We start from the raw sequence: 22286 nt of genomic DNA on the forward strand, positions 1-22286 counted from the left end.
TCCGAAAGCAATAAGGGATTGTTTCGAGAATCAGGTCCTTTCTCGAGGAAAAGTTTCTCTCGAAAGAATTGAGTGGGAGGATGGTGGAAACTTGATGAGGTTATTGAACCGTCTCTTCAACTAGTGTGTGGCAGGGCACAGGAAGTTGTTCCTGTGGCACCTACACCAATTGAAGTGGAAGCTTATGATAGTGGTCATGAAGCTTCGGATCAAGTCACTACCGAACCACGTAGGACGACAAGGACACGTACTACTTCGGAGTGGTAAGGTGATCCTGTCTTGAAGGTCATGTTGCTAGACAACAATGAACCTACGAGCTATGGAGAAGCGATGGTGGGCCCGAATTCCGACAAATGGTTAGAAGCCATGAAATCCGAGATAGTATCCATATATCAGAACAAAGCATGGACTTTGATGGACTTGCCCGATGATCGGCAATCCATTGAGATAAATGGATTTTTTAAGAAGAAGACGGACGTGGATGGTAATGTCACCATCTATGAAGCTCGACTTGTGGCGAAGTGTTTTCTGACAAGTTCAAGGAGTTGACTACGATGAGATTTTCTCACTCGTAGCGATGCTTAAAGTCCATCGGAATCATGTTAGCATTAGCTGCATTTATGAAATCTGGCAGATGGATGTCAAGACAAGTTTCCTTACTAGTTTTCGTAAGGAAAGGTTGTATGCAATACAATCAGAAAAGTTTTGTCGATCCTAAGGATGCTAAAAGGTATGCTAGCTCCAGCGATCCTTCTAAGGACTGGAGTGAGCATCTCGGAGTTGGAATGTATGCTTTGATGATGATCAAAGATTTTGGGTTTGTACAAAGTTTATGAGAAACTTGTATTTCCAAAGAAGTGAGTGGGAGCACTATAGAATTTCTGATGAGTATATGTTGTTGACATATTGATGATCAGAGATGATGTAGAATTTCTAGAAAGCATATAGGGTTATTTGAAAGGTGTTTTTCAATAGAAAACCTGGATTAAGCTAATTGAACATTGAGCATCAAGATCTATAAGGATAGATCAAAATGCTTAATAATACTTTCAAATGAGCACATACCTTGACATGATCTTGAAGGTGTTCAAGATGGACCAGTCAAAGAAGGAGTTCTTGCCTGAGTTGTAAGGTACGAAGTTAAGACTTAAAGCTCGACCACGGCAGAAAAGAGAGAAAGGATGAAGGTCGTCCCCTATGCTTTAGACGTAGGCTCTACAGTATGCTATGCTGTGTACCGCACCGAAAGTGTGCCTTGCCATGAGTCAGTCAAGGGGTACAAGAGTGATCCATGAATGGATCATAGGACAGCGGTCAAAGTTATCCTTAGTAACTAGTGGACTAAGGAATTTTCTCGATTATGGAGGTGGTAAAAGAGTTCGTCGTAAAGGTTACGACGATGCAAGCTTGACACCTATCCGGATAGCTCTGAGTAGAGAGACCGGATACATATAATGGAGCAATAATTTAGAATAGCTCCAAGTAGAACAGTTGTTTGGAATAGCTCCAAATAGAGCGTGGTAGCTGCATCTAGGAGATGACATGGAGATTTGTAAAGCACACACGGATCTGAAAGGTTCAGACCCGTTGACTAAAACCTCTCTCACAAGCAACATGATCAAACATAAAACTCATTGAGTGTTAATCACATAGTGATGTGAACTAGACTACTGACTCTAGTAAACTCTTGGGTATTAGTCACATGGCGATGTGACCTGTGAGTGTTAATCACATGCCGATGTGAACTAGATTATTGACTCTAGTGCAAGTGGGAGACTGTTGGAAATATGCCCTAGAGGCAATAATAAAAGTATTATTATATTTCAATGTTCATGATAAATGTCTTTTATTCATGCTATAACTGTATTATCCGGAAATCGTAATACACGTGTGAATACATAGACCACAATATGTCCCTGGTGAGCCTCTAGTTGACTAGCTCGTTGTGATCAACGGATAGTCATGGTTTCCTGACTATGGACATTGGATGTCGTTGATAACGGGATCACATCATTAGGAGAATGATGTGATGGACAAGACCCAATCCTATGCCTAGCACAAAAGGTCGTGTAGTTCATTTGCTAGAGCTTTGCCAATGTCAAGTATCTCTTCCTTTGACCATGAGAGCGTGTAACTCCTGGATACCGTAGGAGTGCTTTGGGTGTATCAAACGTCACAACGTAACTGGGTGACTATAAAGGTGCACTACAGGTATCTCCGAAAGTATCTATTGTTTTATGCGGATCGAGACTGGGATTTGTCACTCCGTGTAAACGGAGAGGTATCTCTGGGCCCACTCGGTAGGACATCATCACATGCGCAATGTGACCAAGGAGTTGATCACGGGATGATGTGTTACGGAACGAGTAAAGTGACTTGCCGGTAACGAGATTGAACAAGGTATTGGATACCGACGATCGAATCTCGGGCAAGTAACATACCGATAGACAAAGGGAATTGAATACGGGATTGATTAAGTCCTTGACATCGTGGTTCATCCGATGAGATCATCGTGGAACATGTGGGAGCCATCATGGGTATCCAGATCCCGTTGTTGGTTATTGACCGGAGAACGTCTTGGTCATGTCTACATGTCTCCCGAACCCGTAGGGTCTACACACTTAAGGTTCGATGACGCTAGGGTTATAAAGGAAGCTTGTATGTGGTTACCGAATGTTGTTCGGAGTCTCGGATGAGATCCCGGACGTCACAAGGAGTTCCAGAATGGTCCGGAGGTAAAGATTTATATATGGGAAGTCCTGTTTTGGTTACCGGAAAAGTTTCGGGCGATATCGGTATTGTACCGGGACCACCGGGAGGGTCCCGGGGTCCACCAAGTGGGGCCACCTGCCCCAGAAGGCTGCGTGGGCCAAGTGTGGGAGGGGACCAGCCCCTAGGAGGGCTGGTGCGCCCCCCACAAGGAGTCCAAGGCGCAAGAGAGAGTGGGAGGGGGCAAACCCTAGTCCAGATGGGCCTTAAGGCCCATATTGGTGCGCCTCCCTCTCCTCTCCCCCCTTGGCCGCCTCCCCTTTGCCATCTAGGGCTGGCCGCACCCCTTGGGGGTGGGAAACCCTAAAGGGGGCGCAGCCCCCCCTTCCCCCTATATATAGATGAGTTTTGGGGCTGCCATACAGATGAGTTCTCTCCCTCTTGGTGCACCCCTACCTCTCTCCCTACTCCTCCTCTCCCATGGTGCTTGGCGAAGCCCTGCGGGATTGCCACGCTCCTCCACCACCACCACGCCGTTGTGCTGCTGTTGGATGGAGTCTTCCTCAACCTCTCCCTCTCTCCTTGCTGGATCAAGGCGTGGGAGACGTCACCGGGCTGTACGTGTGTTGAACGCGGAGGTGCCGTGCGTTCGGCACTTGATCATCGGTGATTTGAATCACGACGAGTACGACTCCATCAACCCCGTTCACTTGAACGCTTCCGCTTAGCGATCTACAAGGGTATGTAGATGCACTCTCCTTCTACTCGTAGCTGGTTTCTCCATAGATAGATCTTGGTGACGCGTAGGAAAATTTTGAATTTCTGCTACGTTCCCCAACATCAAGCTCGTCCGAAAGACATGTGTCTCTTCTTCCATTTCCCCATTCATACACGGTGGGCGGCAAAACAAACTCTCCTCGTCCGAAATCGATGTAGGCTTATATTTTAAATAGGGGCAGATGTGTAACTTCCATCAGACGTGACACAACCGCCCTACCTGTCAGCCCCGTTCATACACTGTGGGCGCCAACCGTGGGCGGCAAAACACCCTCTCCTCGCCCAAAATAGTTACCGGCAAATATTTGGGAGATGCGAGATTACCGTCCTATCCCCAACCGACGTGATGTCCGAAATTTTAAACGGGGGATAAGTTCGTAACTTTCCCCCATTTCAGAGAAGCGTGTCCCAAAGTTTGAGATCCCCCATCCATTTCCCCATTCATACACCGTCGGCGGCACGACAACCTCCGCACTGCGGCGAGCCTCCTCCGTCCGCCACCCCATCCTCCACCTTGCCGGAGCCGCTACCCCTACCCCGTCATCAACTGCAAGAGATGGACGTCTCTCATCCACGGCTCTGGACCAGCATCCTTTCATCACCTCCTCTCGCTTCATCGATGCCATCGTCCACCTTGCCGTTGCCACTCCTATGACCGCCTCATCCACGGCAACATGATATATCCCCCGACCGGGCTGTCTGTCGTCTAAAGTCTTCTTCCCCGCCGCCGATAGCCATTGCACCCGCAACACCCTCAACGTATCAGCATAGGCCCACACGGCGTCGCAAGAGAGGTGGTACTCTTCCATATGTGCTTAAGTTATTGATCTCACCCGGAAAATAGATCGTAATTTGTTTACTGTACTTTTCTTGTCCGTACCAAATCATAGTGGCTAGTTGAAAGCAAACATTGGTTGAGAAGTAGCTTTGTCCGTTTGCACCTTCAGATCCGCCATGGCACGGGCACTATACTCGTAAAGCTTATGGTTTCCCCCCTTTATATTCACTACCATCATCGTAGGTGCTTCATGTCGTGCTAGCACTGCTCCTCAAGACCTCAACTCAAAGCTTACGTGTTGAAATACGAATCTGATATGATGCTCATATCACTAAAATAGAGAACGTTTAATTGGTCACCTAATGTTCCTATATTCGTTTTGAAAAGCATGTGCGCCACCCACTAGTCCTGCTAGTTCCACTTTCCTAATTTTTCTCTTGATGCTTAGGGTTTTCCCCTTTTATCTACTCTACTATGATCTGCGTAGGTGCTTTCTATCGTACTAGCATTACTCCACCCTTCAAGCTAAACAACCCAACACTCAGAATTCAAAAGCTTAGTTGTTCAAATATGATTGTGATATGATACTGATATTAGTTAACCGACACATTTAGTTGGTTAGCTAAAGGTCCCACTTGAGTTTCCAAATGCATGTCGCGACATATAGAGAGACAGCATAATTGCATTTCTTTGTCACTTGTTGACCATACTTTCTTGTCCATACCAAATCTTAGTTGTTATTTCAAAGCAAACATCGGTTGCTAACTACCCTTTGCGCGGTTTGCAGCTTCAGATCTGCCATCCCACTGCCACGGTCAACACTGTACTCATCATGCTTATGTTTTCCCCATTTTATGATGACCACAATCAGCCTACGTGGTTCATGTCGTAATAGCACTGCTCCACCCATCGAGCTAAACAAGCTTAGTTGTACAAATTCATATCTGATATTATTGCTGATATTAGTAAAATTGAGAGATGTTTAATTGGTTAGCTAAATGTTCCTACTTTAGTTTCAAAATGCATGTGAGCCACATATGGAGAGACCGGAAAGAATAGTATTTCTCTGTGCGCTCTGGTTCATCATGGGTGGCCAACTGACATTGTATTAAAAGACTTGTAATATCTTCAATCTGCTTGCTCTTCTACTCTTCTTTAAGATGATACTCTTCTTTGCGGTCGACTGGTCAGGTCGAGTTGTTCTCCCTTAGTATATTTTGAATCTGTCAGGTCAGGTCGACTTGTTCTTCTTTACTATATGTTGAAGCTATCATCTGCGAAGTGTCATCACTTCTGGAGCTCTCATATTTTGAGTAGTAGGCCACATTATATTAATGCACACAACAAATTACAGCATGCATGGCATCTTTTAAAAGAATTGTAGAGATAGCACAAAGGGGTTTATAGGGAGGCAGTATTGGATTAGAATCACTTCTGCATTATAAAGAAAATCTCACTTGTTTTTATGTTTTCATGCATGTCAGATATTGAACATTATCAAAATGAATATGAGAATGGGCGCACGAGAGGAATATTGCGGAATGATCCACTGCCTAACAAACTTGGCATGGTGGAGGATGGCCTATCTTATTCACCCATCAAGGTGCTTGCTCTAACTTTGCAAAGTTGTATTGGTCGCACATATTTTGCTTCTGACCTCTTGCATTACTTCTACTTTGTTACACAATCTGCTTAGTTTAAGCATCATATATGAGTATATGCCATACCTATCCATTTTCTGTACCTATTCCATGTGTCATCACACTATGTTTTTCTAGTCAAATGTTGTTCTTTCATAATAGGTGTCCAAAAGGAAGAGGGTGAGTGCATGTCGTCAAGGAGTACAAACTAGGTATTTGGAAAAGGTAGTGATACCTGCTAAATCAGATAGATCAGCAGCCACAGAAAACACAGGCCCAACTGTACCACACTTTACCCCTACTCTAGTGGCTAAACCCCTATTAGAACTGATGGGATCCCAGCGTCAGGTACTATCTATGATATCAATTCAAAATTTGAACTCCTAAATTTCTGCTTGTGCCTTACCTTCTCTCTTATATGAAAACTAATTTCAGATGAATCTCCTTGCTCAAAGGATCATACGATCTCAAAACAATAATGGGCTCTGCATTGCTCTTATCAGTACCTCTCTCCCTTTTGCCTTGTAACACTGTACTTAATTAATTGCTATTTGATTATGTATCATCAGTCTGCACCTGAGCTTCATTATCCTCTGTTTCTTCCAATATTATTTGATCTATATTTACTCTTTGCAAAATGTAGAATAATGGCAACGCTTATAAAGAATTTTCTTTGGGGAATTTATTGAATTATCCTTCCATCAACATGGAGAAGGGCTTTGTCCAGCCCGTGTTAACATGTAATGTAAGTTCATCCTTCTCAAGCCTTCAAACTTTGTTCTAGTATAGATTTGGATAGGCATCATTTCCTCCACCGTTGTTTGCTTTGCTGTTTACATCTGATTGGATGTTTGCAACAACTACCAGTTTAAAATTGTAGTTGTAAAAACATGTTCCTTATGCAGAACAGATCCATTTATTTGCTTATATAATTGTGAAACTTGTTACGTGTATCCTTGTTTCTCTTTCAGACTCGTATCTCTTACGCCAGGCAGAACTTTAGGGAAGATAGTGAGCCAAACCATCTTGAGGACAGCGAGATGACCCCAAGGTCCTGCCTTGATGAAGACAGTGAGTTGAAGCTACTCACCAGCAGGTGTAAGACAACCTCTGTGCAGTCGCTGCCTCAATCAGTTCGACTTCTTCAGTCTCGACTTAAAGCGGAAAGGCTTGCTTCAGCTCAGCTCCGACTTGAAGTCAAAGATGCAATGAAGATGTCAGAGGACTGCTGTGCGCACCATCATGCCTTAAATCTAGTGTTGATGCATCTATCGTTGACACAACTAAGGTTTACTCAGCTTCTTCAGCTGTTTGGGGGGCGACCTGGCCAGGCCTAGTGCCTTCCGAAGTGCTCTCAGTTTTGTATATTCTTTTGTCGGCGCGTTTATTTGCACTGGTGGCGAACTTTGATGCCCAGTGGATGTAATATGTGTGATAGCCGTGATAGCCTAGCGTAAGTTGCTTGCTTATTTATTTCCTTGTTGTCTTGTTTATTTGTTCACTTCTAGTCATTGTAGTTCTTTTTCCGCGGTTTGCTAGTGGCTGCAATAACCTATTTTTTAAAACTAGGCCACAATAACCATGCGCTAATATGTACTGTAGTGACACTGGGCCTCCTACGGGCCATAGAAATAGTGGGCCTTCTATGGACCATAGAAATAGTGGGCCTTCTACGGGCCGTAGAAACAATGGGCCTTCTACGGGCAGTATCATCAATGGGCCTTATACGGGCAGTATGATCGATGGCCAAACATGGGCCAATAACATGCCGCATTATGGCCGTAAACGGGCTAGAGTTGGAATCGTCCATTCATGGGCCGACCATAACGGGCCATCGTTAATAGGCCGTATTGGATGACGCTATGAAAACGGCCCAACGTATTAACAGACCACAAACGGGCCGACTGTAACCACGGGCTGAATTTGGCCCACAAGCAGAAAATGACAGTAACGGGCCGTAAGTAAACGAATGCTGGAAATGAGTCCAAGAATAAATGGGCTCTGAGAAGGCCGAAAGATAACATGGGCTGGAAACGGCCCAACGGAATAACCGGCCGTTAATGGGTATAAAGTGATACACTGTTCATTACAGGACAGTTTCACCACGGGCCGTTAATGGGTGTAAAGTGATACACTGTTCATTACGGGCCAATTTCACCACGGGCCGTTAGTAGGCCAAGAGTTACATAGGGCCTCATATGGGCCGAAAGACGTCATGGGCCATACATGGGCCAGAAGTGAAAACGGGCTGGAATCATATTGGATGGCCCAGATGACGCTACTGGGCCTAATTCGGATAGGGCGTAACGGGCCTTGGGTTAGCGGGCTGTAAATGGGCTATATTCGAACAGGCCGTTAACAGGCTTTCCATGGGCCAGCCTGCCAGCTTTTGACCAAGTCAAACGCGCCGGCCTTTTCACAGGAATGGGCCTCTGTTGGGCCGTGCCACGTGTCGACGTATCATAGGCGCCTTCTATCCAATGAGTGGTTGACATCTGTCCCAACGATGAGCCGACACGTGTTTCCTCCAGCCAATGATGATTTTACACGTGGAAAATCCCCATTGGTCGGGGCTGTTAACGGGTTATCGGATCCAAAACCCGACCGATAGCTTAACGGCGTTCCGTTACGGTGGATGCCACGTGTCGGTCACCCTTGACGAAAGCACTTCTGTGACGCGCGATTTATCGTCATGGAAGTGGACACTTCCGTGATGATAGTTTTGGTAATGTCATGGAACACTTCTACGACAGCACAGGTATGACTATCTTGATTCTGTCATAAATTTGTCATGGATGTACATGCATGACAAAAAAAAGCGACCTACTGTGACAAACACGTATCATCACGGAAGTGTATTTTTTTGTAGTGCAAGTAGTATTCCCGCTTAGTACAGGTGAAGGCTAGCAAAAGACTGGGAAGCGGCCAGCTAGAGGGCGATAACAGTCATGAACATGCATTAAAATTAATCAACACTGAATGCAAGCATGAGTAGGATATAATCCACCATGAACATAACTATCGTGAAGGCTATGTTGATTTTGTTTCAACTACATGTGTGAACATGTGCCAAGTCAAGTCACTTAAATCATTCAGAGGAGGATACCACCCTATCATACCACATCATAACCATTTTAATAGCATGTTGGCACGCAAGGTAAACCATTATAACTCATAGCTAATCAAGCATGGCACAAGAAACTATGATCTCTAGTTGTCATTGCAAACATGTTTATTCATAACAGGCTGAATCAGGAATGATGAACTAATCATATTTACAAAAACAAAAGAGGTTGAGTTCATACCAGCTTTTCTCATCTCAGTCAGTCCATCATATATCGTCATAATTTCCTTTCTCTTGCATGACCGAACGATGTGAATAATAATAATAGTGCATGTGCATTGGACTAAGCTGGAATCTGCAAGCATTCAATAAACAGGAGAAGACAAGGCAATATGGGCTCTTTTGTCAGATCAACAATAATGCATATAAGAGCCACTTTAACAATTTAATTATGGTCTTCTCCTATCGACCCCCAAAGAAAAGAAAAGAAATAAAACTATTTACACGGGAAAGCTCCCAACAAGCAAAAGAAGAACAAGAGATCTTATTGGGTTTCTTTTTAATTACTACTACAAGCATGGAAAGTAAACTAATTAAAAGCTACAACTAATTTTTTTGGTTTTCTTAAGGTTTATCAAGCACACAAGAAGAAAGCATAAAAAGGAAAATAAACTAGCATGGATGATACAATGAAAAAGTATGAGCACCGACATCTAGCAATGAGTGTGTGAGCATAAATGTAATGTCGATGAGAAATATGTACTCCCCCAAGCTTAGGCTTTTGGCCTAAGTTGGTCTATGGCCTTGGCTGGCCTGGCGGATATCCATAATAATAGTTGTTAGGGTCGTACTGTGATGCAGCACCTATCGCCTGCTGAGCTGCAGCGTGGCAACGAGCAGCCTCCTCTCTCCTCTCGTACTCATCTGCCTCATCTCTGGTAATAATATATCCTCTGTAAGTGCATCTAGTGCCACCCCTAGTTGGTTTTGGAGTATTGATGACAAACCTAGTTGAGGGACTAATGTGTTTGTGAGAATTGCAGGATAACACAGGTAGAAGTCCCTCATTGATTCGGTTTTCCTACCAGAGATGACCCCTAAAAATGTATAAAGACATTGAAGTCAAAAGTGGTATATGAAGATATTCACATTGAAGACTATGACAAGAGAAGACACCACATGAAGCCTATGGAGCTCGAAGACTTAGATCTTTCGTAGTTCTCTTTCTTCTGTGTTGAGTCATAGGAACCACCGTACTGTTAAGTGGGGTCCAAGAGAACCAGTTAGAATGACTGAAGTGATGCTTAAACAAAACCTATGTCTTCGAGTGAAGACTTTGAGAGCGAATCTTGTCCAGAGTCGGGCAAGTCAGCTTTGCTTGAAGCCCAAGTAAAGTTGCCGTGTGAGTTTGAAATCTGACCGTTGGAACACGTGTCAGTTCCTTAGTGACCCAGGGTCATTTCGGACAAATCAGGTCGGGTTGCCAAGTGGCTATAAATAGCCCACCCCCTACAACCATAAACGGTTGGCTGCTCAGATTCAGAGTACGGCTTTTGTCATTTAAGAGCAACCCACCTCGAAGCCTTTGAGAGAGAATTCCTTGCGAGGATAAAGCCCTAACCACCCAGAGCCAAAGAGAATTAGGCATCACTTAAGTCTTCTTGTCTGTGTGATCTGAAGACTTATTACACTTGAGGACTGTGCATCCTCCAGCCGGTTAGGCGTCGCATTCTGAGCATCCAAGAGACATTGTGGATTGCCGGTGAACGAAGTCTGTGAAGGTTTGGGAGTCTACCTTGAATACTTACCAGAGTGATTGGGCGAGGTCTGTGTGACCTTAGCTCAAGGGGAATACGGTGAGGACTGGGTGTCCTGAGCTGCGTGTGCAGGACTGGGTGTCCGGGACTGTGTGTCCTAAGGTTTAAATACCTAGCCGCCCTAACCAGACGTACAGTTGTCACAGCAACTGGAACTGGTCCAACAAATCATTGTCTTCAGCGAGTCACTAGTTTCATCTTCCCTTCCCTTTACTTACTGTTACTCCTTGTGAAGTCATTTTATGTTCGCACTATCTTTTGTCTTCACTGAGTGACTGCGTGTTCTGTGTGGCTTCACAATATCTTCCTACCTGATCCTTACTACATTGCTGCTATTAGTCATTGTGCTTTCACTCTATTGAATACTTGACTATGGCTTGCCTAGTGTAGTCTACCTTCCGCTGTAGGGTAATAGGTATATTTCTATCGTTTGTCTTCATAACTTCCACGTTTTGAAGACTTTCAAAAAATCGCCTATTCACCCCCCCTCTAGTCGATATAACGCACTTTCAATTGGTATCAGAGCAAGGTGCTCCCTTGTTCTGTGTGATTCGGTTTAACCACCTGGAGTTTTAGCTATGTCGACTGCCGGGATAATTAAAGTCTCCGCTGCATGCCCCGTCTTCGATGGAACTGAATATCCCTACTGGAAGAATATGATGCGCATGCATCTTGAAGCCATTGACGTCGACCTATGGTATGTCATCAAGAACGGCGTTCCCAAGGCTGGAGAAGGTGTCACTGCTGCTGATGTCAAGAAGTTCGTTCAACTGGACTCTACTGCCAAGAATATTATCTGTGGTCATCTGACCAAAGGACAGCATGGCCGTGTGAGTGCTTTGGAAACATCTAAGCTGGCCTGGGACTGGCTCTCCAAGGTCAACGAAGGCGTCTCAACCCAGAGAGATCAGAGAATCAGTGTCCTTCGCAACCTCTTCAACCGCTTCAAGAGAAATGACAATGAGAATGTCCAGCTCACGTTTGATTGACTCACTGACATCACAAATGAGCTTCAAGCCCTCGGTGCTACTGAGATCACCAAGCATGCAGTCGTCAAGACACTCCTGAGATCACTTGACAGTTCGTTTGACACCCTAGCCCTGATGATTCAAGAACGTCCTGATTTCAAGGCACTCGATCCGTCTGACATACTTGAGAGGCTCAGCACACATGAGTTTCAGCTTTCTGAGAAAAGAGACATCTATGGTCCCAACTATGGGCGAACTCGTGCCTTGAACGCAAAAGCTGTCTCCACATTTGAAGAAGAATCTGACAGCAGTTCTGATGATCTTGAAGACATTGGAAAGGAGCTTGCTATGCTTGTGAAGAAGTTCCAAAAATTCACCAAGAAGAAAGGCTTCAGAAAGTCTTCACGATCAAGCTCAAGGAATGATGAAGCTTCTGCTCATGACTACAAGAAAAAATCATGCCACAAGTGCAAGAAACCTGGCCACTACATCTCTGAGTGTCCGCAGTGGGACAATGAGAACAACAAAAAGAAGAAGAGCAAGGAGTATGACTCCGACGACAAGAAGAAGAAGAAATACTCAAAGTCTTCTTCCAAGTCTTCCTCCAAGTCTTCATCACACAAGAAGAGCTCATCTGGCAAGGCACGTGCGTTTGTTGGCAAGGAAATGGATTCAGAGGAGGAATCCGCTTCTGAGGAGGCGGAGGTGGAGTCTAAGGAGGAGTCCGATTCAGGCGTCGCAAGTCTGGCTACAGCATACGTTGCCAAGTCCATCTTCAACACTGAAGACAATGACTTCATCACCGACACCGATGCAAATGACAAGGACTACTCCGCTTCTACCTACTGCTTCATGGCACGCGGTGCCAAGGTAAACACACGCACTACTCACTATCAAACATCTAGTGACAATGACTCTGATTGTGGTTCAAAACCCAGCTACAAAACACTTGCTAAAATTGTAACTGAACAACAGAAAGCTATGGAACATATTCAAAAACTGTTAGACAGAAGCGATGATCTGTTAGGTGCTGAAATGACTCGATCTGAATCCTTAATTGAAGACATAAAAAATCTTCACGTTAAGTATGAGGAACATGAAAGTCGTCATGAAACTCTCTCAACAACTCATGAAAAGCTTTCCTATGATTATCTTCAAAGGAAACAAGATCTTGAGAAATTGAGAGCGGCTCATGAAGATCTGCAAAAGGAAAACGAGTCACTTCGCGCCGAACAGATCAGCTCCGCTCAGGAAGGATTTGAACCACCATGTCTTAAATGCATGAGCATGATAATGCTAGTACTGTTGCTGAATGTTCTACTGCTGCTACTGTTGCAGTATCTTCAACTGTTGATGTGGGAACTAACCCCTCTGCTGAGGATTCCACTGCTATTGCTGATGAGAATGCTAGGTTGAAGACATTGCTTGAAACAGGGATGTACAAAAGTCTTAAAGGGCATCAGACACTATGTGATGTCCTCAAAAAGCAGATGTTGAACCGAAACCCGAGGAAAGAGGGTGTTGGGTTCGTAAGGAAAATGAATGCTGATGGCTCTTACTGGAAACCTGAGCAGTACCCCAAAACCACATGGGTTGCTGCAAAGGAATTTTCAGCAGATCCATCCACTCTATCTGGGTTCACTTGTGCTAACCCCATTGTCATTGATGAATCCTTTGATGCAAACTATAAACTGTTTAAGAATCAGTATGGTGAAGTGTTTGCCAGGTACATTGGTACTAACTGCAGGAATGGACCGCCTATGAAGAAGATCTGGGTTCCGAAAAGGTGTCTGGAGAATCTTCCTATGAATGTCATCATGACACCTCACGTGAAGAAGACAAACCTCAGACCAAAGGCTTCATACGGTCCAAAGGCTTCATATAGACAAAGGACTCACCTGAGTCGCACTAACGCAAATGTAACCATACTCAGGCATATGAATATGAGAGCGGTTCATCAAACCGCCATGTTCATAAGACCAAGAACTATTCTGCTTATTCTTATGAGTACTATTGTCCGCCTGCAAGACTGTTTGCTAGGGCTCCAAAGCCAAAGTTCTCAGATGCCGCACTTAGACTTATTGCTTCTAAGCCACCCTTGAAGATGTGGGTGGCTAAGAAAGCTTAACTCTCTTTTGCAGGGAAAGGTCTCCAGCAGAAAACCAAAATCGTCTGACGCTATTGCTGGGGACCTTAAACATCTTGTAGGGCGCAAGATCAAATGCCCGAATGGTCTTACGATGTACTTCGTTCCTGAATCGCTTGCTACTCTCCCTATTAGTCCTAATCTGGATCTAAGCTTTCATAACCCACTGGTTCGTCAAATGTTTTTGCTTCACAATGCTCTTCATGAAGCCTATCCCCCTAACTGCACTGTAGGGTACGACACCAGCGTCTTCAGAATGGATTATTGATAGTGGGTGTACAAATCACATGACTGGCAAAAGAAGCCTTCTTATGGACTCAACCTTATGTCCATCCGACAAGAGCCACATCACATTTGCTGACACTGGTAAAAGTAAGGTATTGGGTCTAGGTAGAGTTGCAATCTCAAGGGATCAACACATGGATAAAGTCATGCTTGTTGAATCCCTTGGCTTCAACTTAATGTCTGTCTCCATGCTTTGCAATTTAAACATGATCGTAATATTTGGAAAATATCGTTGCCTTGTTCTAATGGAATCTGACAAGTCTCTAGTATTTGAAGGGTATCGAAAGATGATTTGTACGTGGTAGATTTCTCAGCAGGACCACAGCTTGTCATATGTCTTCTAGCAAAAGCTTCAAAATGCTGGCTCTGGCATCGGAGGCTTGGGTATGCTGGCATGAGGAACCTCCACACCCTGGCAAAGAAGAAGCATGTCATAGGCATCGAGGGCATCAAGTTCAAGAAAGATCACTTATGCGGTGCCTGTGAGGCAGGAAAGATGACGAGGGCCAAACATCCCTCGAAGACAATCATGACCACTACTCGACCCTTCGAACTGCTTCACATGGATCTTTTCGGTCCCACTCATTACTCAACTCTTACTACTACTGCTTGTCTCTATGGCTTTGTCATTGTTGATGATTATTCTAGATATACTTGGGTACACATAATCCTTTACAAGACTGAAGTGCAGGATGTCTTCAGACGCTTCGCCAATCGAGCAATGAACAACTATGGTGCCAAGATAAAGCATATCAGAAGTGACAATGGCACTGAATTCAAGAACACTGGCCTTGATACATATCTTGATACATTGGGCATCACACATGAATTCTCAGCCCCGTACACGCCACAGCAGAATGGGGTCGTCGAACGCAAGAACAGAACACTCATTGAGATGGCCAGAACAATGCTAGATGAATACAAGACTCCAAGAAAATTCTGGCCTGAAGCCATTGATACTGCATGCCATACAATCAATCGTGTTTATCTTCACAAGCTTCTGAACAAGACATCTTATGAGCTCCTTACTAGCAAGAAGCCAAATGTCAGTTACTTCAGAGGATTTGGTTCCAGGTGCTGGATCAAGGACCCACATCACACCTCAAAGTTTGCACCAAAAGCACATGAGGGTTTTATGCTTGGATATGGAAAGGATTCGCACTCCTACAGAGTCTTCAATCTCTTTCATTACAAAGTGGTTGAAACAGTGGATGTGCGGTTCGATGAGACCAACGGTTCACAAAGAGAGCAACTGCCAAATGTGCTAGATGAAGTTCCATCCAGTGAATCAATCAAGCTAATGGGAACTGGAGAAATTATACCTTCTGAAGCTCATCCTAAAGAAGAACTTATCATCTCAGCACCTGATCAACATGAAGACAATGCTCCGCCTGAAGACATTCCTTCTAACAACGACAATGATCAGCAAGAGCAAAATCTTCGCCCTGTACATCCTCGCATTGCCAATGAAGTGCAAATTGAAAGAATAATTGATAGCATCAATGCACCCGGTCCACTCACTCGTTCAAGGGCAACTCAGCTAGCAAATTTCTGTGGGCACTTCGCATTCGTCTCAATAACAGAACCCAAGAAAGTTGAAGAAGCCTTCATGGAACCTGAATGGATTCAAGCTATGCAAGACGAGCTTCAACAGTTTGAGCTGAATAATGTATGGGAACTGGTCAAGCGTCCCAATCCTCGGAAGCACAACATAATAGGCACCAAATGGATATACCGCAACAAGCAAGATGAGCATGGTCAAGGTTTTAGAAACAAAGCTCGTCTCGTTGCTCAAGGATATACTCAAGTGGAAGGCATTGACTTCGATGAAACATTTGCTCCTGTGGCTAGACTTGAAGCCATACGCATACTGGTGGCCTATGCAAATCATCACAACATACTTCTTTATCAAATGGATGAGAAGAGCGCCTTCCTCAATGGCAAGATTGAAGAAGAAGTGTATGTTGCACAACCTCCTGGCTTTGAAGATCCAAAACATCCTGACATGGTATACAAGCTCAACAAGGCACTGTATGGCCTCAAACAAGCCCCTCGGGCCTGGTATGACACACTCAAATACTTCCTGAAGAGAAAAGGCTTCATACCTGGTTCTCTCGAACCCACTCTCTTCACGAAGACATATGATGGTGAACTGTTTGTGTGCCAAATATATGTGGATGACATTATCTTCGGCTGCACCAATCAGAAGTACAGTGAAGAGTTTGGATATATGATGCAAGAGCAATATCAAATGTCTATGATGGGAGAGCTGAAGTTCTTTCGCAGTCTTCAAATACGACAGCAACACAATGGCATCTTCATATCTCAAGAGAAGTATCTCAAAGATTTCCTGAAGAAGTTCAGTATGCAAGACTGCAAAGGCTTCACGACGCCAATGCCAGCCAAGCATCATCTGGGTCCTGACGACAATGGTAAAGAGTTCGATCAAAAGGTATACCGCTCCATGATTGGTTCTTTACTTTATCTATGTGCATCTAGGCCAGATATTATGCTTAGTGTTTGCATGTGTGCTCGATTCCAAGCGGCACCAAAGGAGTCGCATCACTTAGCTGTGAAGCGAATTCTTCAATATTTGGCTCACACCCCAACTCTAGGATTATGGTATCCAAAGGGCTCAGAGTTTGATCTGGTTGGATTCTCGGATGCTGATTATGCTAGTGACAAAGTTGATCGCAAGTCTACATCATGCACATGTCACTTTCTGGGACGATCACTTGTATGTTGGTCTTCAAAGAAGCAAAACTGTGTATCTCTCTCCACTGCTGAATCTGAATACATTGCTGCTGGATCTTGCTGCGCTCAGCTTCTGTGGATGAAGCAAACACTCAAGGACTATGGCATTCATCTGAAGCAAGTGCCACTCTACTACGACAACGAAAGCGCCATCAAGATTGCCAACAACCTAGTTCAGCACTCGAAGACAAAGCACATTGAAATTCGTCATCACTTTCTCAGAGATCATGTTGTGAAGGAAGATATTGATATCATACACGTCAACACTGAAGAGCAATTGGCAGATATCTTCACCAAGCCCTTGGATGAGAAGAGATTTTGCAAGTTACGGTGTGAGCTAAATATCCTGGAATCCTCAAATGTCTTGTGATCAGGCACACATCCTAACCCATATGCATATTGATGACTTAGATGTGCAACACACGAAGTAAAGTATATATTCAATCAATGAAGACATACATTCTAAGTGTGAATACATTAATGTGGAATTTGACTTCGGAGCACCACGATAATTGTGCACCGTGTCTGGGTCTAATACTTCCTATACGGTGGGTAACGCCACCACCAAATGTTCTATTTTGAAGTGTTTCACTCATGGCGTTACCTTGCTATGTCTTCACATTTGGTTTGGCTTCAATCTCAACATGTCTTCATGATTATCTTCACTATGTTGATTATATATATATATACTAGTGTCCTGTCCTCTACAGCATTCACTTATAGCTATGTCTTCTTGTTGAATCTTTTGAACTAAGTGAATGTGATCGGACCCTAACCTCTCTATGCTATCTATCTCAAACTATATCTCTCCAAATCATATGCATTCTATTGAAACTGTCGAATGTCTTCTCTGCGTCCTTGTCAGCAGAAGATACAAAGACAAACCTTAAGTCCATTTTCAATGCTCATTCCTCCACATGAAACCCGGGGAAGTAGGAACGACCACCTGACAATCCAGGCGTGCGTGGGACGTGGAACAAGCCCAAAATTCTGCATGATGGCCATGTGTTCCTCAGATGCGAATCGCCAGGGGCACCTGTGTAATAACGCAGTGCCGCCCATGTACCTATAAATACACACTTGACGGCGGTCATTATCTCTTCTTCCACTCTCGCACGAACCCTAGCGCCACCGCTAGCCCTCGACGACACCGGCGACGAAGCGCTTCGCTGCCGCAACCTCTCCGACGCTGTCTTCACGCTGACCACGGACATCGTCCTCTCCGCCGTCACCGTAGGTGTCCTCCGTCGCCAAGTTAGGTCATGAAAGATCGAACTGCTCGGCCTCATCTTCCACTCCGTCTAGCAGTTCTTAGTGTGGTAAATAAAACTTCCTTTTTACGGCACCGTTGATCCTATGGCTTTGTCACTTTCTACCACAAGCAATTTCTATTCACACAAGTTAGATTTCTCTCATACTGCATCTCATAACATGCCTAGTATATTCACTTATGCTTCACAGAGTAGTTAGATTCCTCACTTGTACTGATCTCTGGATTCGTACAAATCTGGAACCAACTCCTTATCTATGAGTGAATGTCTTCACACGATGAGGTCAATGTCTTCTAAACTGATTTATATTCAAAATCTTCTGAGAATGCATATGACATCTTCCCCTTCCCTCGCACCTTAATGCTGTCACAGGTACATGTCCGTGGGAGAATCCCTTGGTTCTCATAGTCTGCATTCATTTGCAGAATTCTTACAACATCATATAAATTCTCCCGAAGCAAGTTCCTGTTTGTCCAGCAAGCGAAAATCTTTGAAGCCTTTGAACGTGTTAAAGCCTTTCAGTTTAAAGTTCATGGCTTCAGAGAAATCAGCAAGGAAGGATGGCAGAAAGCGTCATGGAGAAACATCTAGAGATCTGCCAAATGACCTCTCAGAACTGTACAAGACAGATCCTGAAGAGGATTACAATCAGCGCAAGACCCGAATCCAATGGATTCGAAGATATTGGGCAGAACAATGGTTCAAATACCGATTTGTAACCCAGGAATATGCTGAGAAAAATGCCATCAAGAGACCGTGGGGAGACATCCTATAAAAGAATCTTCAACCCAGGTCCAGAGATGAAGCCATTAAACAAGGCTTCTATCCCTGCATGGTCCGTGGGCCACAGCCTATTGATGCACACCCATCGTCACTACTATGGTGTCGGGACGACATTCTGTTCAAGCGCAACTTCCAATTTGCCCAGAACTCAGCGAAGCAAAACAAGAAGACATTGGGACTAGACTTCAACCCTGGTCCCTCAGCTCCAAGGGCTGATGGCACACGAGATGCAGAACCCAATGTCGTCGGTCCTTTCTACAACCTTGAAGGCCTCATCACCCATATCTTGGTTCAAGGGACTGCAGTGAATGAGCCTGCAGCTGACGCTGAATCAGATGAAGCGCCTGCAGTGCCAAAGCCAAAGAAGTTGAAGAAGCCTAAAGCTTCAAAGCCTGCCCCTTCACCAAAAATCTCACGGGCGAAGCCACTGGCAACTGCACCTCCTGAAGACAGTGTGCAGTCCGAAGATTTATCACGCATCTCCAAGCCCCAGAAGGTCAAGATGCCTCTGCCACACACCGGCCAAGAGCTAACAGCTACTGCATGCGCAATGATGCCATTGATCTGTCAAGTGATGAAGATCTTGCAGATGACGCTCTTGAGCAACTCATCAAGAGCAAAGAAGAAGCAGAAATCTTCAATGATCTGCCTCTCTTTGATGTAACAGTCATTCACAACTTCATTGATGAATGGTTTGACACGCCAAACATCAGCTTCGATGATCTCCAACTACCCATTGGCCTCAGTGTCGCCTTCCATGGCACCATTGCTTCAGAGTTAGCTATCGCCCAGCGCATTGTTGAACTGAAGCAGAAGATTGACTTTGAGAAATCTCAGTTCAAGAAGCATATGGCCAAGCTCAGTGTGCAAGACGTGAAGAATTTCAAGATTATGCTGCACGAGCTCAAGGAAGCCTTTCTAAAGAAACGTGCAGAAGCTCAGGGTTCTCGTGAGCGCATGAAGGTCCTGGCTGATAGGTGTGTGCAAGCCTACAATGAGGCTGAGAAGCGCAAGGCCCTTGGGCGTCCTGGCATCGACCCCAGGATGGCTGCCAAGAAGCAGAAGAAGCCCGCTATGACTGAACCTAAAGCACCAAGGCAGGAGGCAGATCCCCTTGTCTTCCCAACTAGCATGACTGGCCCGAAGCCAAAGGCCAGGTCAACTGCTTCAGAACTGAAGAAGACCAGGACTGCTGAGGCTGAAGCAAGGAAGAGAAAACATCATGAAGCCTCTGCTACTGCCCCCGCCAAGAAGAAAAGAATGACCAAGAAGGAACGGGCTGCTCCCATAGAGCCCTTGATTGTTGAACCCATTTCCATGGTTCACCCTGACGCCGATCCACAAGAACGTCAACTGACTGTCCATGAGCCTGCTTTCACAGAGGCTCATGAAGCTGAAGACTTTCTAGCAGCTCATCCCCTCGCTGCTGAGGACATCAATCACCATGACCATGTTGAAGATGATGCAGCCCTTCCTCAGCTAGAGCACCAACAGGTATCATCGCCTGTGCTCACGCACAGTGAACTCATCAGCATTGGTCGTCCACTGACACCAATAGCACAGGATGCTTCGTGGGCGGATCGCCCACAAGAGGAAGAAGACTCTGAGGCCCAGCCAACACAAACTCCACAGGCGTCGCCCGCGTTGCGTAGGCTTCGCAAAGGTCCAAGGCCTCAAGTCTCTGCGTCTGAAGCTAAAACTGCTGAAGACATTCCTGCTGCATCAGCCGATGAAGAAGAAGTACCACAAGCTGCTACTCCCCTGTCCCACCAAGAAGCAGTTCTCGAGGAGAACGTGATCGTAAGAGACCCTCCAGCTCGTCAAGTGGAGGTTGAAAATCTTGCGGCTGCCACCACCAACACCACTGAAACCGCTGATGCTGTCATGGCTGAAGCAAATGTGGAGCCCTCACCAACAAAAGCACCAGAAGTCAGCAAAGCCACTGATCCCGCTGCTTCTGTTCCTGCGTCTGCTGCCGGTCCCCAATTCAACTATCATGTTGAGCACAGGCCTCAGGTACAGAAGCCAATCCCAAGATTGCCAAGGTTCCCAGGTCCTGCATCAGCACCTGGCTCCTTCAATATCAATGGCTTCAGAGCAGACAACACATTCTTCAACAGCTCCAGGAACCCCTACTCCAGGGAAAGAATATCATCTGATCGGTTCTGGAGTTATCCGCAGCGAAACTATTACTCATGGGTCCTGGAGTGGATGACAGGAAACGTTCATCATGAAGCCAAAGCCTTTGACATCATTGAGCAAACCTTGTTTGCCCACTCCCGGCGATCTCTACGAGCATGGCTGTCAGCTTCATAGTGAAGCTATTGAGAGCATCTTTCAGAAGACTGAACCTAATATGAGTCAGATGCTCAGTATGATGAAGCCATTGCCCCAAGATGCGGATTATCCCACGGAGTTCTTCGTTGAAGACCTTGAGTATCTGCCAAGAACCATTTATCACATCATAAGGCGAACTCTCTGGCCAATCAAAGGACATTCTCCCCATGCCAAGCTGGAAGGTGCAATGAAGACTTTGGTCTTCTACATTCTTCATGGAAAATGCTTCAATACACAAGATTTCTTCATTCGCCAACTTGCTGCATCTGGCTCTGATCTGTTTGGTTTGAAGTTCTACGCCCCTTGGGTGATGCGGCTGATCAAACTTCACTCCGCTATCTCATATCAGCCCTCGGCCCGCAACCATCGGATCTTTTTGCCTGATGTGGATATGTCTATTGAAGCCATCTATCCTGAGCCTGCCAAGGAACCTCTCAGTCTTCAGAATGCAGAGCATCAAAGTTTCACTCAGAATGTTGAAGGCGTTGAAGCCGTAACTCATGTGTATCCTTTGGCTGGCACTACACGTGCACCGCATCCTGCTCTCACTGAAGCCACTGACAGTACAACTGCTCCACGACCCAAGAAGCGCACTCGTGTTCTCAACGACCGGGAGCTTCTTGTGGCTCTTCATCAGAAACAGGATAGGCATCATGACTGGCTGAAGCGTCAGATGCAAAGCCTCTTGGTGGATGTTAATCGCATTCGCAATCTTGCCACCAAGAATGCTTTTGTTGCCCATGAAACCTCTCGCCACACATGGAAAGGGCTAACACTGATGTGTTCTGAAGATGATCTTCAAGAGGATGGCTTCACTGAGCGGTTCAAGTTTGACTCCACACCTCCTCGGAGGGCAGTGCTGCGACGAACTCCATCCCTTGAAGACTCTGAGTTCCCTTCCTCTGCTGCAACTATGAATGCCAGAGTAATCGAGGATGAAAATGATGCTACTTCACC

Source organism: Triticum dicoccoides, chromosome 1A, assembly GCF_002162155.2.
Source record: "Triticum dicoccoides isolate Atlit2015 ecotype Zavitan chromosome 1A, WEW_v2.0, whole genome shotgun sequence".
NCBI classification, from domain to species: domain Eukaryota; kingdom Viridiplantae; phylum Streptophyta; class Magnoliopsida; order Poales; family Poaceae; genus Triticum; species Triticum dicoccoides.